Source organism: Dipodomys ordii, unplaced genomic scaffold (assembly GCF_000151885.1).
Source record: "Dipodomys ordii isolate 6190 unplaced genomic scaffold, Dord_2.0 Scaffold9, whole genome shotgun sequence".
NCBI classification, from domain to species: domain Eukaryota; kingdom Metazoa; phylum Chordata; class Mammalia; order Rodentia; family Heteromyidae; genus Dipodomys; species Dipodomys ordii.
The window spans coordinates 9,078,304-9,098,623 of NW_012267225.1; positions in this window are offsets into that span (position 1 = coordinate 9,078,304).

The window sequence follows — 20,320 nt, forward strand, 5'->3', positions numbered from 1 at the left end:
GTGTACATTATTTTTTATTATCTTTAAGTATCTATACAAGAGTTGCAATTTAATAAAGCAGCTTATGAATACAATGTGTCTTGATTGATGTCACCCCTTTCAACGTTCTCACCCACCCCTCCTAACCTACCCTTCCTTCACTTCTCTTAAGTTTGTAGGCTACACATTGAACTCTTCACTGTATTCTCCCCTCTTCTCTTCATTTGTCTATCTCTTCCTTTGACTCCATCCCACCCCTTTCAAATACCAATATCCTGGTGTTTATTTTGTTAAACTTTGATCTTGCCTTGAATTTACCATAGTTCTCTTAATTTATTTATGTATATTTGCATACCACCCAACATATTTACTTACATACAAAGATGATTTGACATCATGAAACTATTTTCCAAAGTAGTTTTGCGAACAACTAGTTTACAAAATAAGAAGTATCTTCATAAAGGCAGCACAATATAGTTGAAAGAATTATTGATCACCATTTAAGTTTTGAGAGCATTTCTAATTACTTAATTTAAGTACTGTTTCCAAACATTTTGGGACTTCATTATGCCACCTATTAAATGGAATCGTGAGTATAATTGACAGGAAGTGCTGGCAAAATGCTACTCATTGGAGAAAGGCTCAGCTCCACATTTTTAACCTTCAGACTCATTCTGAGTTTACTATGAATTCTCATAATTTTCAACACATTTTGTTTTACAAATGGCAACAGACATTTCAAAGCTAGACATCATGGAGAACATACATAAGTCTTTCAATCCTCTGTCATTGTGCTATTCATTAGCCTTTTTACTTACTATGAACAGGTACGTGTTTACTATGAATCATAGTGTGATTTGGGGGAGAGCTCTACATTTCCATGTGTTTTCATTTTGTTCTCTATCCTTTATTTCAACTTATGGTACTCCTTTTATTTAGCATTTTTGTTTTACAGATTTAAAAATTTTATTATAAAGGTGATGTACAGAGGGGTTACAGTTACAAAAGTCAGGTAATGAGTACATTTCCTTCTGAACAGTGTCACCCCCTCCCTCATTCTCTTATAGTTTTTTCCCCTCCCAACTTCCCTTCCCCTCAAGTTGTACAGTTCATTTCCAACACAGTTAGTGGGTTTCACTGCTGAACTGGTTCATCTTTTGTCCCATGGTTTCTGTGCTTCCTCTTCCCCTCTCCACATCAGATAAACTTACATACAAGACAGAGAACACAGAAGTCAAAAACATTGATGGAAGGGAATAAGTCAAAGAAAAAAGGAGAAGAGGAGGAGAAAGAGGAAGAGGATGAGGGGGGAGAAGAGGAGAATGGAGAGGGGGAGGTGAGGGGAAAGAGAAGGAAGAAAGAGAGGAAGAAGAGGAAGAGGAAGAGGAGGAGGAGGAAGAAGAAGAAAAAGGAGGAGGAGGAGAAGGAGGAAGAGAAGGAGGAGGAGAAGAAGGAGGAAGAAAAGGAGGAGAAGAAGGAGAAGACGACAACCATGAACAGTAAAATAAGCCTCTGGTTACCAGGCGCCAGTGGCTCACACCTGTAATCCTAGCTACCCAGGAGCTGAGATCGGAGGATCTCAGTTGGAAGCCAGCCCCAACAGGAAACTCTGTGAGACTCTTATAATAAAAAAAGCTGGAAGTGGAGCTGTAGCTCAAGTAGTAGAGTGTTCCCCTTGAGCAAAAGAAGCTCAGGGACGAGATAAAGCCCCAGGACTGGCAAAAACAAAAACTCTTGCTTCCATTTCTTGGTGTTCATTTCAATAAGCATCATTTTATATGATCATATGCACATAGCTATTGAGCCCTTGTAAGAAGAATATCTTCCTTTGTTTTCACTGTTTGAATGTTTAGACTGGGTTTACTTGTAGACATTGAGATTCCACCTCACCCCAGTTAGAATGGCCACCATCAACAAAACTTATAATTAACAGTTGCTGGTGGGAATGTAAATTTGTTCAACCACTCCAAAAAGCAGTAGGAAGGTTCCTCAAAAGACCAAACAAAGCATCTCAATGACCCAACAATCCCACTCTTAGGCATTTCTCCAATTGATCATGAACCAAGCTACACTAAAGCCAACAGCACAACCATATTCATTGCAGCATTGTTTACTATTGCCAAGATATGGAATCCACATGCTCCTCAGTGGACAAACAGATCAAGAAAATGTAGCATATATACAAAATGGAATTCTATGTTTCCATTAGAAAGAATAGTATTGCCCCATTTGTAAGGAAATGGAAAGAATTGGGAAAAATTATACTAAGCAAAGTAAGCCAGATGCAAAGAAAACATAGGCTACATGATTTCCCTCATTTGTAATAATTAGTATTTCTTATAGAGCAGGCTGAGTGGTAATAAATTCTCTCAGCTTTTATCTAGGAAAATCTTAATTTCTCCCTCTATGTTTGAAGGACCATTTTATTAAATGCATTTTTTTTCTTTCCATACCTTGAATATACCAGTCTACTACAACAAAATTTCTGCTGAGAACTCAATTGTATATTGCTTTTATTTAGTATCTGTCTGGCAATTTGATTCTAATACCTCTTACTGTGATTCTCCTTAGGTTTGTTCTAATTGTAGTTGTTTGAGTCTCTTAAATCTGTGTGTCTGTTCTCTCTCTCAGGTTTGGGAAATTTTGTGTCATTATTTTCTCATATGATCCTATCTTCTTCCTAGAACGATCATAAAACATGCAATGAGCCATATGTCACATTAACTGTGTTTTTCTTTTTTTTTTGTCCATCATGGGGCTTGAACTCTGGGCCTGGGCACTATCGTTCAGCTCTTCAGCTCAAAGAGAGTGCTCTACCACTTGAGCCACAGTACCACTTCCGGTTTTCTAGTGGTTTTCTGGAGAAAACAGTCTCTTGGACTTTCCTGCCTGGGCTGGCTTTGAACTGTGATCCTCAGATCTCAGCCTCCTAAGTAGCTAGGAGTACAAGCATGAGCCACCAGCACGCGGCTTTCTTCGTTGTTTTACTTTATTGTTTCTTGGTAATGATTTCATAGGACCATCCTACTTTACTAATTGTTCTGCCTTATGTCTGTTACTAAATCCTTGTATTGAACTTTCTAAGATAGTTAGTGTGTTTTCCAGCTTCAGAATTTGCTTGATTCTTTTCATAAACTTTCTTTTTTGTCATCTTGTTGAGAAATGTTTTTCTGAAAAGTTCCTGTTTTGACCAGATGGCTTGGGCCTTGTTGATTCCATCATATTCCTGGTATACTTGAATTAAAAACTCCTGTACCAAACTCACTGAATTTAATTACATACTGTTCCTGTTAATTGAGCCACATCCTGCTGATCGTGAGCCTGAGCTCAGCCAATCAGAGCACTGGGGTAGGGTCTGCCACATTAGGGATAAAAAGGGAAGTAGCCTGCCTGCTCTCTGTGGTTGCTTACTGGATTTTGGCTGATGGTAGCTAAAATTCTGCTTTGCAGTTCCTTTCAAGTTGGTGCCCTTTTTACTTCAGAACACCTCATCATCCCAAGTCATATCTAAGGTGATATTCTTATTTTGTTCATACATCATTTTTTCTGGTTTCACTTCTCTTTTTTAGGTAGTTGACAATATTTTTTTATCTTCCCTTTCTTTTTGCTAGCTATTTTAAATTACTTATTAGGCAGCCCATAGATTTGTATTTCTTCAGCTGTTTTTTGAAGAAAATTTGTAGCTTAGATTCAGTCATGTCTTCCTGTTTCTTTGTATAACCTGCTTGGAGTTGCATGAAACAAACAACTCCTCTGAGACTTTGCATACCAAAAGCATGTAGGGGAAGACTTTACAAGTCAACCCATCTGGAAGTCCAAAGATCTCTCAAAATTTGTCTTGTCAATCATGCCCCTTGGAGTAGGCTACCTCTTATATGCTACATGTTTACCTCTGTATTAACAGCTTCTAACTGTAGCATTGGCACTCCAGTGAGGACACAAAGTAACTGGTCTCTCAGGCTGTCCAAGACAAGCCAAAATGTTGGACACTGAGGTCACTTTATTGTTCTGTCCTCTAGGCATAAAGGAACCTCCTTCGAGCTATTAAACACTACGATATTCAGGGGTATCAACAGGTCTGCTGAACACCACAACTTCTTCTGTGTATTTTCCTGAAATCCCTTCTTGGTCTTCCAATAGCAAAACCCATTTGAAGTTTTCTGGTCTCTCCAATTCTGGCTGGTCTCTCAAATTCTCACAGAGGTATTCTGGTCTGTATTTATTAACTTGGTATTTCTGTGGGGAAAGAAAAGAATGCAGCTTCCTAATCTACTCTTATTTATGTCACCTCAGCATTGTAAAGCAATTTTTACTAAAATTGAGCCATACTTATCAATTTATGTATTATTGATGACTATTTTGTATTATAACTGTGGAACTGAGTAGTTGTAAAAGATAATGTTTGTCCTACAGAGAATAAATATTTGGTGCTTCACAGAAATTTTGCAATGTTTGACAAATGAAGTAAACCTCTCGTGCAAATAAATCTATAATCTTTGCTGTGCAGCATTATTAACTATTGACACGTAGTTGACTCTGGCTACCCTTGACCTCAAATCTATTCCCATTGTTCCTTAAACCCAGTCTTTTTCACATGCTGTCTGTCTCACTGCCTGAAGTACCCACAAATATCCGTGTGGCTAACTAGTTCCAATGCCTTCAGATTTTTCCTCATCTCAATGACTAACCAAGGAATCTAGAGTATTATTTACATGGAGTAAAAAAATACATTTTTATTACTGTATTCTTAAGTTGGATATACTTTATATACCTTATAGGGACATTGAAGAGCCCAGGAAAATCACAAAGTAAAATTTTATATTTCAAGTATCCAACCTTCTCACAATTTTACCAAAGTTCCAAGTCATGTTATCACATGAGGGAAATTTTATTTGGGCTTCTTTTTTTCTTCATCCAAAAACAGAAAAGCCTAATACAGAGAATAAAATGTTACTAAGGGCTATAATTATATTTTTGTAATTTGGATATTACAAGTTTTGTTTTTACTTTCTAATATTGTTTCTGACATCTCAACTGGTCACATTTGTTAGAGTTTCTGAGAGAGTTTCAACAAAGCACTATGCATTCAATCCTTTTTTGTCAAAATATCAGAGTTCACAGCTGAGCTCTAACTATACATCCTGCAATCCTTTTACCTCAGACCTCAGAGGGCCAACTATGTTGTCTGTAGCTTGTCTTACAACTCACCCATTAAACTTCAGAAGGCTTGTCCTTTCTATTTTTAAATTAGATAGCATAAGTTTAATTTTTTCTTAAGCTTTTATGCACATTGACTTCTGTGGAAATGTAGCCATTTCTAAGTTGTACTCATCATTGTCACTTAAGAAGAGAGCATACTTTTATAAAGAAAAAATATTCAAAATCACACTTGACATTTGAAACACAGCAAAAGGTGGCTGTGGTCCTGTTTCTTTGTACAATGACCATGTAAACTCCAGCTGTCAAGTCATCTGATCAGTTTTTCAGTAGGAAAAAGGGGCTCAGCTAAATCATGCCTACATGCTGATGTGTACCTACCTAATAATGATATTTTCCCCTCTTTATGAGTTTCAGTTACAATTATTCAGGGACTTTTGAGAAAAATATTCAAAAATATGATTGAACTTGCTAGGTAATTTCATTTTCTGTTAGTGGTATTGGGTGTGTAGAGGATAAAATCTGTTTTGATTTATACTAAAGTGATGAAACTCATCTGCTGTTCTCTAAACAGCTTTCCAACTTAAGTCTTCAAGCTTCTCCATCAGTATCTGCAATAAATGTGGATCAAACACTGATGGAACACAATGGCCAGATCTAAAGGAAAAGAACTGTGGAAATTATTGCTAAAAGAATTCTTCAGGTTGAACAAGTTTACACTCCCACCAACAATGAAGTAAGGTTCCCTTCTGTCCACATCCCCTCCAGCATCTGCTGTTATTAGAGTTCTTGATTATAGCCTTTCTAACTGGGGTGAGGTGGTATCTCAATGTTGTTTTGATTTGCATTTCTTTTATGGCTAGAGAGGTTGAGCATTTTTTCATGTGTCTATTGGTCATCCTTCTTTCCTCTTCAGAGACGTTTCTCTTTAAGTCTTTAGCCCACTTATTTATTGGGCAGTTGTTTCTTTGAAGATTTGTTTTTGGGGGATTTAATTTTTTAAGGTCCAGGTATATTTTAGATATGAGACCCTTGTCTGTTGTATGGCTAGTGAAGATCTTCTCCCAATCCATGGGCTTTCTATTGATCTTGCGAGCTATGTCCTTTGCTATGCAGAAGCCCTGCAATTTCATGCAATCCCATTTGTCCAGCCTTTCTTTTATTTGTTGTGTGCCTCCATCAGAAAAAATGTCACTGCCCCATTTGTTAGGAAATGGAAAGACTTGGAAAAAATTATATTAAGTGAAGTAAGCCAGGCCCAAAAAACATAAGTCCCATGGTTTCCCTTATTTGCAATAACTAGTATATGTCTGAGTCAAGCAGAAAAGGTCAGATATGTTGATGTTAGGGGAATGAACCCCAAGATAAGTATTCAAATGTTTTTTTTTCCTTTCATGCAATTGTTTCTAACATACTTATAAGATGATTTCTTTGTTGCTTTGTATGTCCCTCCCCCGCGATATAACCCCTGCTTTCACTGTATTTGATGTTGTTATAATTTGTGGAGGGGAAGGGAAAAAACAAATAGTTTAACTAGGGATACAGGTGGGCCCATTGCAACAATGAGATATACAAATCGTTATGTCAGACAACGAACTTTACAACTTTGGTGGGGGGTGGGGGGAGGATCTGGTGGGGGAAGGGGGGGAGTATGGGAAGGGATGGGAAGGGGAAACAAAGAGGAGGCAACAATGCTTGATAAGAAATGTACTCATTATCTTGCTCATGTAATTTTAACTCCTCTGTACGGTATTATCACAATAAAAAAAATTCTTCAGGTGGACCAATTGCAACAATGAGATGCACAAGATGTTATGTCGAAAATTTACAACTTTGGTGGGGGGGGATGGGGGGATGGGGGGGAGATGGGAAGGGAAAGGATGGGAAGGGGAAACAAAGGAAGAGACAACAATGCTTGATGAGATATGTAACTCATTATCTTGTTCATGTAATTGAATCCCTCTGTATGGTATTAAAAAAAAAAAAAAAACTTCCTCAGCCAGACTCCAGAGGATCACCTCTGTAATCTCAGAAGGCTGATTGCTGAGGATCACAGTTTGAAGCCATACCAGGCAGGAAAGTCCATGAGACTCTTATCTCCAATTAAGCACCAAAAAGGCCAGAAATAGAGCTATGGTTCAAGTTGTAGATTGACAGACTTGAGCACAAAAGCTCAGGGATAGTTCCCAGGCCCTGATCAACATAAAATAAACATAAAAGCCCAAGATCAACATAAAATAATAATTCCTCAAGTAAACAAGCTAAATAGAAATGTGGAATAAAAGAAACCTGCTAAAGACCCCTCTAGGATTTGTTGTGTTTTGTTCCAGACAAGAAAAAAAAATCAGATCTTGGAAATTCTAGTTCTAATTGAACTTTTTTGCTAGCACACACCCACATACATAGTTACTTACACACAAATGCATGTTCATGCTATAAAAAATACTTTTTGTACAAGATAAATGAGTGAACTAGGAAGGAAAACACTATGGTTGCTATTATTGCAATTGCTGTTGTCATTATTGTTATCGTTCCCAAGGACCGATCTGGGTAAAGAATCCTAAGGTCCCAAAAGTTTTAGAGTATTCACAGTTCAGAATCTCTATCTTACTGACTTTTTATATGTAGTGTCTACTCTAAATCTGTATGACTAACTGTGAAATATGATGGAGTTTTAGTCACTTAAATACTACAATTCAGGGAAAAAGAAACTCACTTGATAAAACTGAAATTAAGGAGAGATGTTTTATTGTTTTCTTATCATAAGATCTCTATTCTCTATATCAAGTAATATACTATCAGTTTAAGAAATTTTACTAATTTAACACCAAAAAAGAGAGACATTTTCTGTGGATTTTGTAGGTTATAACTCAACTAAGCTGTTGCCTTGCCTCAACTTATAACTGCTTTAATAACTGATATGCTTTAATAGCTGATACAGTTATGTGATTATTTTACAAATAGCCACTAAATTAAGCTCAGCAATATATTAATACAATCTTTTTTTTAATTTTTCCCCTTTTAAGAAATATTATAACCTAACATGGAATTCTAACCTCTTAGTGTAACTCCTTAAAAAGCAATATGGTAACATTAATATAGAGGGCAAAGCCATACAAATTAACTGTCAATAAAGGAATCCATGTCAGTGCAATAGCTTTCTTTAGGTAGATATAAATAAGTCATAGGAAAAGATACTGGGTATATTATTTAGACTTACACTTGAAAAGAATTCACCAAACTAACTGCATATTTTAAAATCAAGAAGATTTAGGTTCTTTTGGCCAGAATTTTAAATTATGAAATGTAACCAAATGAAGAAAGCCAACTCCAGAAAAATCTCGTTTTTCATTTAGACTACAAAAGTTTGGGTGTGGTATTCATATTCCCAGATATGGTATACCTGGTGTACAATTTCCAAAAATCCTGCAGTTCACATAATCTGAATATTCCCCCAAACAGCATGTGGTATGAAACTTCAAGCTACCTGAATTATAAGATTTTTCAAATAATGCTCCTCTAAGATCTAGCACACAGGAACTATGAAATCATATTAGTTAAAACTGCAACGTATGCTTTCCTAACTATACTCTTATGACATGGATCTTTGTTTCATAATTTATTAACTTTAGCACAGGTCATCTCATGTAAGGTAAAATTAGATATATGCAGGCACTATTGTAGCAGTATTCTGCACACATGACCTTATATTTAAGCCCTAATTTAAAGTGGGCCGGGGAGCGGGGAAGAGAAGGAAGGAGGGAGTCATACCTGTAATCCTAACTACTCAGGATACTGAGTAGTTTGATGACAGACTGGGGAGGAAAGTCTGTGAGGCCTTTATCTCCAGTTAACCAGCAAAAAGCCAGAGTGGAAGTGTGGCTTAGGTGGTAGAACCCTGGCTAGCCTTGAATGAAAGAGCTAAAAGCAATATCCAAGCCTTAAGTCCAAGTATAATTTAATGATTCAAAATAAATAAGCTCAATCTTATCCAAATATCTCCATCTAAAAATAGCTTTTTAATATTAAAAAATTGTGCATCCCTACCATCACTTAGTAATAGAATTTTTCCAGTATTTTACTTTACTTCCAGTATAGTACTTAAACATATTTCAACATTAGTCATATGTAAAACTTGTCTGGTCACACACATCTATCCTTGGATAGTAGGTAAAAGTATTTCCAAAATTATCATAAGAATGTGCTTTTACTAAGAAGAAACACATAGGGGCTGGGAAGGTGGCTCAGTGGTAGAGCGCTTGCCTTGCATGCCTGAGGCCATGATTCCTCAGCACCACATAAGAAAAAAGCCGGAAGTGGCGCTGTGGCTCAAGTGGTAGAGCGCTAACCTTGAGCTGAAGAGCTGAGGGACAGTGCCCAGGCCCCGAGTTCAGGTCCCACGACCGGACCAAAAAAAAAAAAAAAGAAGAAACACATAAAAGCCTAAGGTTTATTAAACAAATTTCTGACAATAGTAGTTTGGTTCCTTAATTTCCCAGAATTGGGTTAAATTAATAGAAAAACTTTTGCTTGCAGTAGATTATTATTGATACATCTTGGTTCAGGAGCCCCCATAACTAGTACTTCAAGTTTATTTTACAGTATTAGCAGACATTAAAATTATTTGTGTAAAGACTTTCATTTAAATAAAACCCGATGATACATATTAGATTAACAATCCATAGATTTAATAAATATTTGATATGCAAACTCATGAAAAACTGAACTGAAAATAAATGATGGTCTTAAGTATAGCTATAATTAAGCTCAGACATAAGAATTTATATGTCAAATCCTTGGCATATTGTTGTTAAAACTATCTCTGTCAACTATAAGCCTCTAAATAAGTCTTGATCTGAGTTATTTTTATTTTTTCTGGAAAAATTATGAACTAAATGAACAGAGATGAATAAGAATCAAACAACCTCCAGGAGCCAGTGGCTCATGCTATAATTCTAGCTACTCAGGAGAATGAGAGCATAAGGAGCAATCATGATTCAAAGCCAGAGAGAGAGAGAGAGAGAGAAAGCATGTGAGACTCTTACCTCCAATAACCAGAAAAAAGCCAGAAGTGGAGCTGTAGCTTAAGTGATATAGTGCTTGAACTAAAAAGTATAGGTACAGTATCCAGACCCTGAGTTGAAGTCCCAGTACTGGCACCAAAGAAACATTGGCAACAGCAATTACCAATTTTACACACACACACACACTTAAAAAACAAACAAGCTGGGAGCTGGTGGCTCATGCATGTAATCTTAGCTACTCAGGAGGCTGAGATTTGAGGATCACGGTTCAAAGCCAGCCCGGGCAGTAAAGTCTGTGAGACTCTTATCTCCAATAAACCACTAGAAAACTGGAAGTGGAGCTGTGGCTTAAGCGGTAGAGCGCTCGCATTGAGCTGAAGAGCTGAGGTACAGCGCCCAGGCCCAGAGTTCAAGCCCCATGACCGACCAAAAAAGAAAAAGTACTATAAAAAAACAGACAAACAAACATGAATTATAATTCTCACAGTGGGGGAAAAAAGAAAAACACGTCCAAGATGGGAGGAAGACAGAATATCTATCCAACAATTTTTTGGAAAGCACATTTAAGAAATACCATTTGAATATTGATGTGCCTGAAAACAACAGATAAAAGTCTGAGGAAAATAAGTAGGGAATATAAAGAATAATAAAGGCTGACACATTTAAAGAATATGGTAAAAATGGAAAATATTACATTTGTCATTGCTTGTGTATATTTTCTATCTTCCTAGACATTTTTAGTTTTGAGTTAGATTAAGTAGATAATGAATAAATTTTGGGCTTAAGCCAATACTTTTTCAAATTTGCTGCTGATTAACATGCAAAATTCAAGAAAAAATGGTTTTCAGTGCAAATTGGTTTTACTGCTGCAAATGATCTGAGTATACTTTTTGCCAGAAGAAACAAGTATGGATGTTAACACTCCACAAACATCTTTCTACATCACAAGTGGCATCCTCTTAATTCATTTATTATCATCATCTAGCAGCATGACTTGTCATACAGAGTAATGTCAAAACTTGAATGACTCTTGTTCTTATATCTCTCCAAATTCATGAAGGCAAGGTGTTGACACAAATAATTAAGAGATGATTGACCATAATTAATAACAATTGTCCTATGACTCTCCTCAATTAATATCTTAAATATTTCATCAATTTTTTTTAAAAAATAGTAAAATAACCGGTCTCCACTCTTTCTTCTCAAATTCTGATGGATAAATGAATGAGTAAAACTCAAAACATGGATAAGAAGAAGACAGAGGGGCTGGGAATGTGGCTTAGTGGTAAAGTGTTTGCCTAGCATGCATGAAGCCCTGGATTCAATTCCTCAATACCACATACACAGAAAAATCTGGGAGTAGCACTCTGGCTCAAGTGGTACAGTGCTAACCCTGAGCAAAAGAAGCTCAGGGATATTGCCTTGGCCCTGAGTTCAAACCACAGGACTGGTTTAAAAAAAAGATAATTAAGTAATTAATTTTAGAAAGAAGAAGAAAAAGACAGAAAGATACTGGATTGTACATACATCAAGGTAGGCCTGCATGAATCTGTGGTTTGGGTAACCCATACTAAAATCAAATAGATCTGAGAATCACTGTTCTCATCCCCCTTCTCAAAAAGAAAAACTCAGTGGAAAAGGGAAATAAAATAAGAAAAAGACTGATTTTTTTTTCTTTTTGGATATCAAGTACTTGTAGCAAGCAATAACGTGATAATTTAAGAACAACCGCATTAACTATTATATGTTCTCCTTGAAGCCACTTATATTTAAGCATTAATGAATACTTGGAAAATAAATCCTAACATATTTTCTTTTTTTGGGGGGGGGGTCCGGTTGTGGGGCCTGAACTGTGGGCCTGGGCGCTGTTCCTCAGCTCTTCAGCTCAAGGCTAGTGCTCTACCACTTGAGCCACAGGGCCACTTCCGGCTTTTTTCTTTTTGCTCATGCATGCAAGGCAAGTGCTCTACCGCTGAGCCACCTTCCCAGCCCCCTAACATAGTTTCAATCCAACATATTTATCCAATAAAGTGATAAAGCTGACAATTTAACTTCCTTATTTTAAAAAGGAAACCAAAAGCCTGATTAAGTGTAAACTATATTATATTTTTATTCAATTGTTTAGTCATTTTATATATTTCCCTCCAATTGCCCAATTCTTATTATAATGTACTATAGAAGAGAAACCACTTGTAACTCAGTACTGTATTACTTTCACTGCTCATCAACAAGAGAACTTCTGTTTGGATTTTATAAGGCTTCTCAAGTACTCCTGAGGTGATTATTATATTACAAAAATATTTTAGAGTTGTATTATGTTATAGGGAAATTGGTTCACAAGATACAAAGAAGTCACAATTTGAGAGGTTGAATTAGGAGTCTTTATTAGAAAGCCAATGACTGCAGGTGGACACATGTATCCGTAAACTTGCAACCTCAAATACACTTAACACTGAGCCATGAGAGTATAAAGCAAAGAAAGAGCAGAAAAACAATCCCAACAAACCTGGTCAGCTTTAATGGAGAGTTGAAGGGGGATGCCATAGTGACCTGAGGAGTTAGGAGACAAGGCATGGCACAAAATGGTGGCTGAGCTGCTCAGGCCTAAATAGGGTCATGGTCAGGGGCAGGGTCACAGGGAGCTTGAGAGTCTAGTGAGTTCATGACACAGGACTGGCAGGTCCAGTAACCTAATGTCCAACTCCCTACTCCTGCCTCTAGGAATTCAGGCATGCCCATCACCTGGGGGTGGAATTTCACCTTCATCCATCAAGAAGACAAGATGGCACCAATCAGACCCAGTATCCTCATTTCAATTTCACTTTGAGAAATTTAAAAGATAAAAACAGATCTTAGAAATTGATATGTATACAGGTGGACCCACTGCAACAATGAAATGTACAAGATGCTATGTCAAAAAACGAACTTTATAACTTTGGCGGGTATGTGGGGGAGAGGGGAGATGGGAGGGCAGGGATAGGAAGGGGAAACAAAGGAGGAGGCAATAATGCTTGATAAGAAATGTACTCATAGTAGTGCGCGGGTGGCAGCTCACATCTGTAATCCTAGCAACTCAGGAGGCTGAGATCAGATGATCACAGTTCAAAGCCAGCCGGGGCAGGAAAGTCCTTGAGACTCTTATCTCCAATAAACAACTAGAAAACCGGAAGTGGTGCTGAGGCTCAAGTGGTAGAGCACTCGCCTTGAGCTGAAGAGCTGAGGGACAGCACCTAGGCCCAGAGTTCAAGCCCCACGACCAACCAAAAAAAAATGTACTCATTACCTTGCTCATGTAATTGTAACCCCTCTGTAAGGTATTTTCACAATTAAAAAAAACTTATTAATAATAATTTTAAAAAAGAAATTGATATGTAACTGAAACAAAGATTCAAACCTGTGTATAAAATGGGTTGGGAAAAAAGAACCCCTTCCCCAAAGAAATGAATTGCAAAGGTTTATACAAGAACTGGTCATTCTTGTTGAAGGTCTATACACAAAACTGACTCTAGTTCGTTCTACATGCTTACTCCAGACTGGAATGTAAAATGTATTCTCACTGATTAGTTTGACTGCAGGAATCTGTTTGATTCTCTCATAGAAGCATCAAGTGAGTGATGAACTAAATCAGTAGATTTTCCACTCATTACTAGACTCAGTAAAGCTATAACACTCTGTCTCTCGAGAGTTGGAATATCATTAGACTGTCCACTCCGACGTGTTTCCTGTCTCACACATACTGATAATTTCTAATTAAAAAAAATTCTGGGGCTGGGAAGGTGGCTCAGTGGTAGAGCGCTTGCCTTGCACGCCTGAGGCCCTGGGTTCGATTTCCCAGCACCACATAAGCAAAAAGAAAAAAAGCCAGAAGTGGTGCTATGGCTCAAGTGGTAGAGCACTAGCCTTGAGCTGAAGAGCTGAGGGACAGCGCCCAGGCCCAGAGTTCAGGCCCCATGACTGACAAAAAATAAATAAAATATAAAATTCTGACTATTTAAGAAAAAGCTAGCTGGAATTTAAGTATTCTACCATCTGGTACAAATTTCTCTCCTTTTTATATTCACCATTGGTTGAAATGCTGCATTTCAAAAAATGAGATGAGGTATCCAATGGGTAAACACTCACACTTGGGAGTCACATTATCTCAAAACAAGAGCCTCACATCGACACCAGTACTGGTCACTTTGGATAGTTTTTTGAATCCCTCAGATTATTAGTTGACAGAACCATTATGAATATTAAATGAAATTGCCAAAAATATTTAGTCTCTTTTGGGGAACATAGCAGTCAGTGAATGCTAACTACAGTGTTATCAAGTTACGGTGAAAGAAATATTTAAAATCCATCAAGCAATCAACAAATATAAATCACTAGCCACATAGAATATAGCTCAAGGGTCCACAAACTCAGCCCATGAAACAATCTAGACAACTGCTTGTTTTTGCAAATCAGCACTCTTTAAAATGTAGTGTCTGTAGGGCCTCATATCTAAAATATACTTACAGCTCAAAAAATTAAATTCCCCAAAAGCAAATCCCCAAAGAAACAACTACTCCATTAACAAGTAGGCTAAAGAATTAAAAAGAGACTTCTCTGAAGAGAAAATAAAAATGGCCAATAGACACATGAAGAAATGCTCAACTTCTCTGGCCTTAAAAGAAATGTAAATCAAAACAACATAGAGATTCCATCTTACCCCATATCTTGGCCATTATCAAGATATCTAATAACAACAGATGCTGACAAGGATGTGGCCAAAAGGGAACACTACTACATTGTTGATGGAAGTGCAAACTTGTTCAGCCACTCTGGAAATCAGGATGTAGGTTCCTCAAAAGACTACACATAGAGCTCCCCTATGACCTAGCAATCCCACTCCTGGACATTTACCCAAATGACCACAAACAAGTCCATACTAAACCTACCAGCACAACCATGTTCACTGCAGCATTACTTTACATAGCTAAGATATGGAACCAACCCAGATTTCCCTCACTAGATGAAATGGATCGAGAAGATGTGATATATATATGTACATATATATACATATCTATATACATATATATGTATACATATATATATCACATACATATACATATATACATATGTATATACATATGTATATATGTATATGTATGTGATATATATATATGTGTATACACACACACACACACAAACACACACAGAAAGAATGATATTGCCTGATTTGTAAGGAAATGGAAAGACCTGGAAAAATTATATTAAGTGAAGTAAGCCAGACTGAAAGAAATGTAGGTTGCATGGTTTCCCTCATATGTAAGAACTAGAATATGTCTGTGATATTCTTTGTTTGGTTTTTTTTTTAACTGTATTTTTTTCTTTACTTTTTTGGTACTGGGGATCGAACCCAGGACGTTGCACTTGCTAGGCAAGTGCTTTGCCACTGAGCTACATCCCAGCCACTGTGATATTCTTAAGAGGGGATCTCAACCCAATTGCTAAGTGCATAGGACCATATAAAATGAAGTGTATCAACATGAACTCCAAGAAATGGAAACAAGAGGTTCTTATTATATCCTGTATGTAGTTTTTTTTTCCCTCTTAGTTTTCTGTACCTTGTATCTTTATTTTATTTTTTTGGTCCATCATGGGGCTTGAACTCTGGGCTTGGGGGTGCTGTCCCTCAGCTCTTCAGCTCAAGGCTAGCACTCTACCGCTTGAGCCACAGCACCACTTCCAGTTTGCTGGTGGTTTGTTGGAGATAAGAGTCTCACGGCCTTTCCTGCCAAGGCTGGCTTTGAACCATGATCCTCAGATCTCAGCCTCTTTAGCAGCTAGGATTACAAGCATGCACCACTGGCACCCTGCCTCTGTACCTTGTGTCTTGTATGTAACTTTATTCAATCTGTGGAAGGGAAAGGGAATCACAGAAACAGCAGGACAAAGGATGAACTAATGTAACATTGATACTCAACTTGATACTATGTTGGAAATGAATTTTACAACTCGGGGAGGAAGGGAGTAGAGAGAGGTTAGCAGAAAATAAAGGAGGGGGTTACAGGGTTTTAAATCAAGTGTACTCATTACCATACTTAACTGTAAATGCCCCGTTTCCCCCGCCATCACCATTCAATAAAGGTGTTTTTAAAAAGTAATGTCGTACCTACTTTTACACTACAGTGACAAGACTTGAAAAACTGCAGCCTAGGATGAGTGACCTTCCACAAAGGTAATTATAATTACTATATGCTCTCTTACAAGAGAAGTTTGTGATACTTGGTACGGTTAACCATCAGAGTCAAATACATACAAGCCATGGCTGTGAACACTGATCACACATGAGCCCCTCTTTCATATGCCTCATATGCAATTTTTAACTTTGTATTATTTCTTAATATTCCAGGTCCTGGGAATTAATGGTCAATAAACAGTATAACTCTGAGTTGTGAACCAACCAAAATACAATAGTGATGATTTAATAATTGTAGATGTCATACTTTGTGCAAGTAGACACCTCAATACTATCAGAACTAGATAGATGTTCATCAGTCATGACTAGGGAAGCTCCCACTAGTAAATGAGATACCCCAATTTAAATATGGTGGAGACCTCAGAAGATCTTGTACTTTGTGCAGTTACCATAGAATGAAAAAGAAAAAGAAAAGCAGAGAAGAAATAACTGGCTCATACCTACCAAGACTCTATCCTAAACTTTTCATTGAAAGCTTACTTCACTGCCATCAAGTAAGTAATTGGATAAACAAGAGGTTAGAAAAGTTATATTGATTATACACCTGTTAAACAAAAATATACACCTGGCAATGGGGATTTATGATCCAAACAATAAATATGTATTCAAATTTCAGGACCTTAACAAAAGGACACCAAGTTTTCACTACTACAATTTTTTCCACCAAAAAAAATGTTATCCCCTATCTACAAGGGTGAATATATTTAAAAAATCACTACATAAAAATTAGATATTATGGGCCAGGTGCTAGTGGCTTAGACCTGCAATCTTAGCTACTCAGGAAGCTTAGATCTGAGGATCACAGTTCAAAGCCAGCTTGGACAGGAAAATCTATGAGACTCTTATCTCCAATTAACCACCAAAAAACCAGAAGTGGAGCCAGAAGTTCAAATGGCAGAGTGCTAGCCTTGAGGGGGAAAAAAAAGAAAACTCAGGGACAACAATCAGGCACTGAGTTCAAGCTCTAGAATGGGCACACAAAAAAGTAAAACTGATAGTATAGAAAATGTGGACATCCCAGTACACTGCTCAGAAATATTCAGTTGATTATTATTGATTACTAATGAAATTACTTTCAACATTTAGACAATAATGATGGTCTTACTGCTTAAATTTCTTAATATACTATAGTGAATATTATTGAATACTGACAGTGTGTATTATTGAATACTGACAAAATAGGTTATTGAATAGGAACATATTGAGTGTATGTGTGCTGTGAAATAGTATAAAATATTAAGCTGTAATATTAGGAGTTAGAAGTTACAACTATGGAATATAGAGATAAGGACACATCCTGGGAGCCTACAGAGCCATCACCAAGACAACCAGCCCACCACCATAACCAGACTCAGCCAGCAGCAAGACGACTCCATCCTCATCTATTACCAGATGTGATCAGCGAAGCTGTCACCAAGGCAACCCTGTTAATCGGACATGGCCAGGGTCAGCCTAAAACATATAAGACCCAGGGCAGCAGAGACCCAGCAGGACGACCTTCCTGAGCAAGGTGACTTCATGTCGGACCGACCCTCCACTGGAGCCTGCCCCAGCAAGGCGGCCGATTCTCCCTCCAGTGACTCGGAGCAGCCTGGAGGACACCCTAGGCGGACTCTCCTTGACCTCTGGACCAAGTGATGTGACACATGAACTCCCCTGGGCATAGGACATGCTTAGTAGAATTAGGCCTGGGAGTTAGTCATTGGTATAGATGGTATTTGAAGTGTTTGAATAAATTGAGTGAAACTTAAGACGTGATGGTAAATGCATTGCTCAGCACATATACATAATACTTGATATGTATTCTAAACAGTCAAATTCTTGCCATTTCTATTCAATATAATAAGAGGCGTGACCCAGAGTAGGTAAGAGAGAGAAATAAAACCATTTAAATAGGAATAGAAGATATTAAAATGGCTCCTAATTTCAAACATGACCTTACATACAGAAAACTCTAAAATAAACACCAAATTATGTGAAAATAAACAATTCAGTATACCATACAAAAAGTCAATGATATTTCTATACACTAGAAATCAAGAAAACAGTGCCATGTAAATAATCAACCACCTTCAAATATTTAGGAATACACTTAAACAAGAAAATGAAGTACTAAAACACTGATCAAAAACTTTAACGACACAAAAAGCCATCTTGGTGATGGCTCTGTAGGCTCCAGGATGTGTCCTTATCTCTATATTCCTCATGAATTGGAAGAATTAACACCTATTAAACATTCATACCACCCAAAGTAATCTATATTCAATGCAATAACTCTGAAAGTTCCAATGTCACTTTCATAGAAATAAAAAGATTAAAATTCATATGGAACCACAATAAAACAGCCAAAGTAATGTTGATCAAAAGTAGGAAAAACTAGATGTGTCACATTGACAGTAAAATATATTACGAATTTACAATATTTAAAAAAATCATGGCAAAAGCATATAAGCAGGCATGTAAGGCAGGAAAATAGAATAGGTAACATATAATTGTGTCCATGAATCTACAGTTGGCTATTTTTTATAAAGGCACCAAGAGCATTCAATGAATCAGAATAAATGGTGTTGAGGAAACTGGATACCCACATGTAGATGAATTAAATTAGTTTTATCTCATGTCATATAAAAAGTTAATCTCAAATGAAAACCAATGAAACCACTAGTTAGGAAATATTGGAAAGTGAACAAAATGATTGTTTGAAAACTTTTTTAATATGACTCCAAAAAACAGGCAATAAAAGCAAAAATTGGCAAATGGAATTACATCTAACTAAAAAGCTTCTGCACATCCAAAGACATACCACACTGAAGAAACAATCTGCAGACTGAGAAACACAATTATCCTATTTATGCCTTCTCACTGAAGCTGGGATGCACCCCAATGTCTCCATCTTTTTCTTGAGATAGAGGGGTCTCAAATTTTTGTTTCCGGATTGACCTGGAATGGTGATCCTTCTCAGTCTCACTCTCCTCAACTACAGAATAACAAGTCTGCACCAACAGTACCAGCTATTTTTTTCATTGAGATGGTGTTCTAATGAGTACTTTATTCTCAAACCTGGATCATCTAATTCCACCTCCTTAGCAGAGAGGATTACAGGCATGAATCATCAGCATCTGACTGAAATCTTATCATTTCTGATAACATATTTAAATGTGAAAAAAATTAAGTTAAATTTAATTAGGCCAAGTACAAAGATAATTATCACATGATGTCATACATGCACAATCTAAAAAATATTGATCTCAGGGCTGGGAGTTCAGGAGCAAAATGCATATATGCCACATTATAGTTTGGGGCTCAATCCTGATCACCAAAATAAAGGCAAATAAAATGAAAGAAGTTAATTTCTTAGTAAAGAGTAGGAGCTAGTATCTGGAGTAGAAGTTGGGAACATATTAACCAAACAACAGAAAATTTTAATTAGACAGAAATAAGTGCAAGAGATTATTGTACAACATAGTAAATATTGTTAGTAAATTGTATTTTTGAAAAACAGTGACAAGAAAGTGACTGCAGTGTTCTCACTGCAGAAATGGTAAACTGTATTTTTTTTTACCATAAAGCATATGTTAATTAGCTAGGTTTTTTAGTCCATTCTATTGGTCTTTAATTTTGTTTTTGTGCCAGTAACAAGCTCAATATCCTTGGCCATAAAAGAAATGCAAATCAAAACAATATTGAAAGTATGGCTATCATCAAAGACACAAACAATAAAAAAAATGCTATTGGGGATGAGGGTAGAAAGGAATCCAAATACAATGTTGGTAAAAATGTAAATTACTGCAACCACTATGCAAGTTGGCCTGGACATTCCTTAAAATTTTTCAAATAGAAGTATCCTATGATATAGCAATATCTACCACTCTCGGGCGTTAAGGAAAATGGAGGAGAACAGAAAAGGAATAGGTCAGACTGGATCATCAATAGG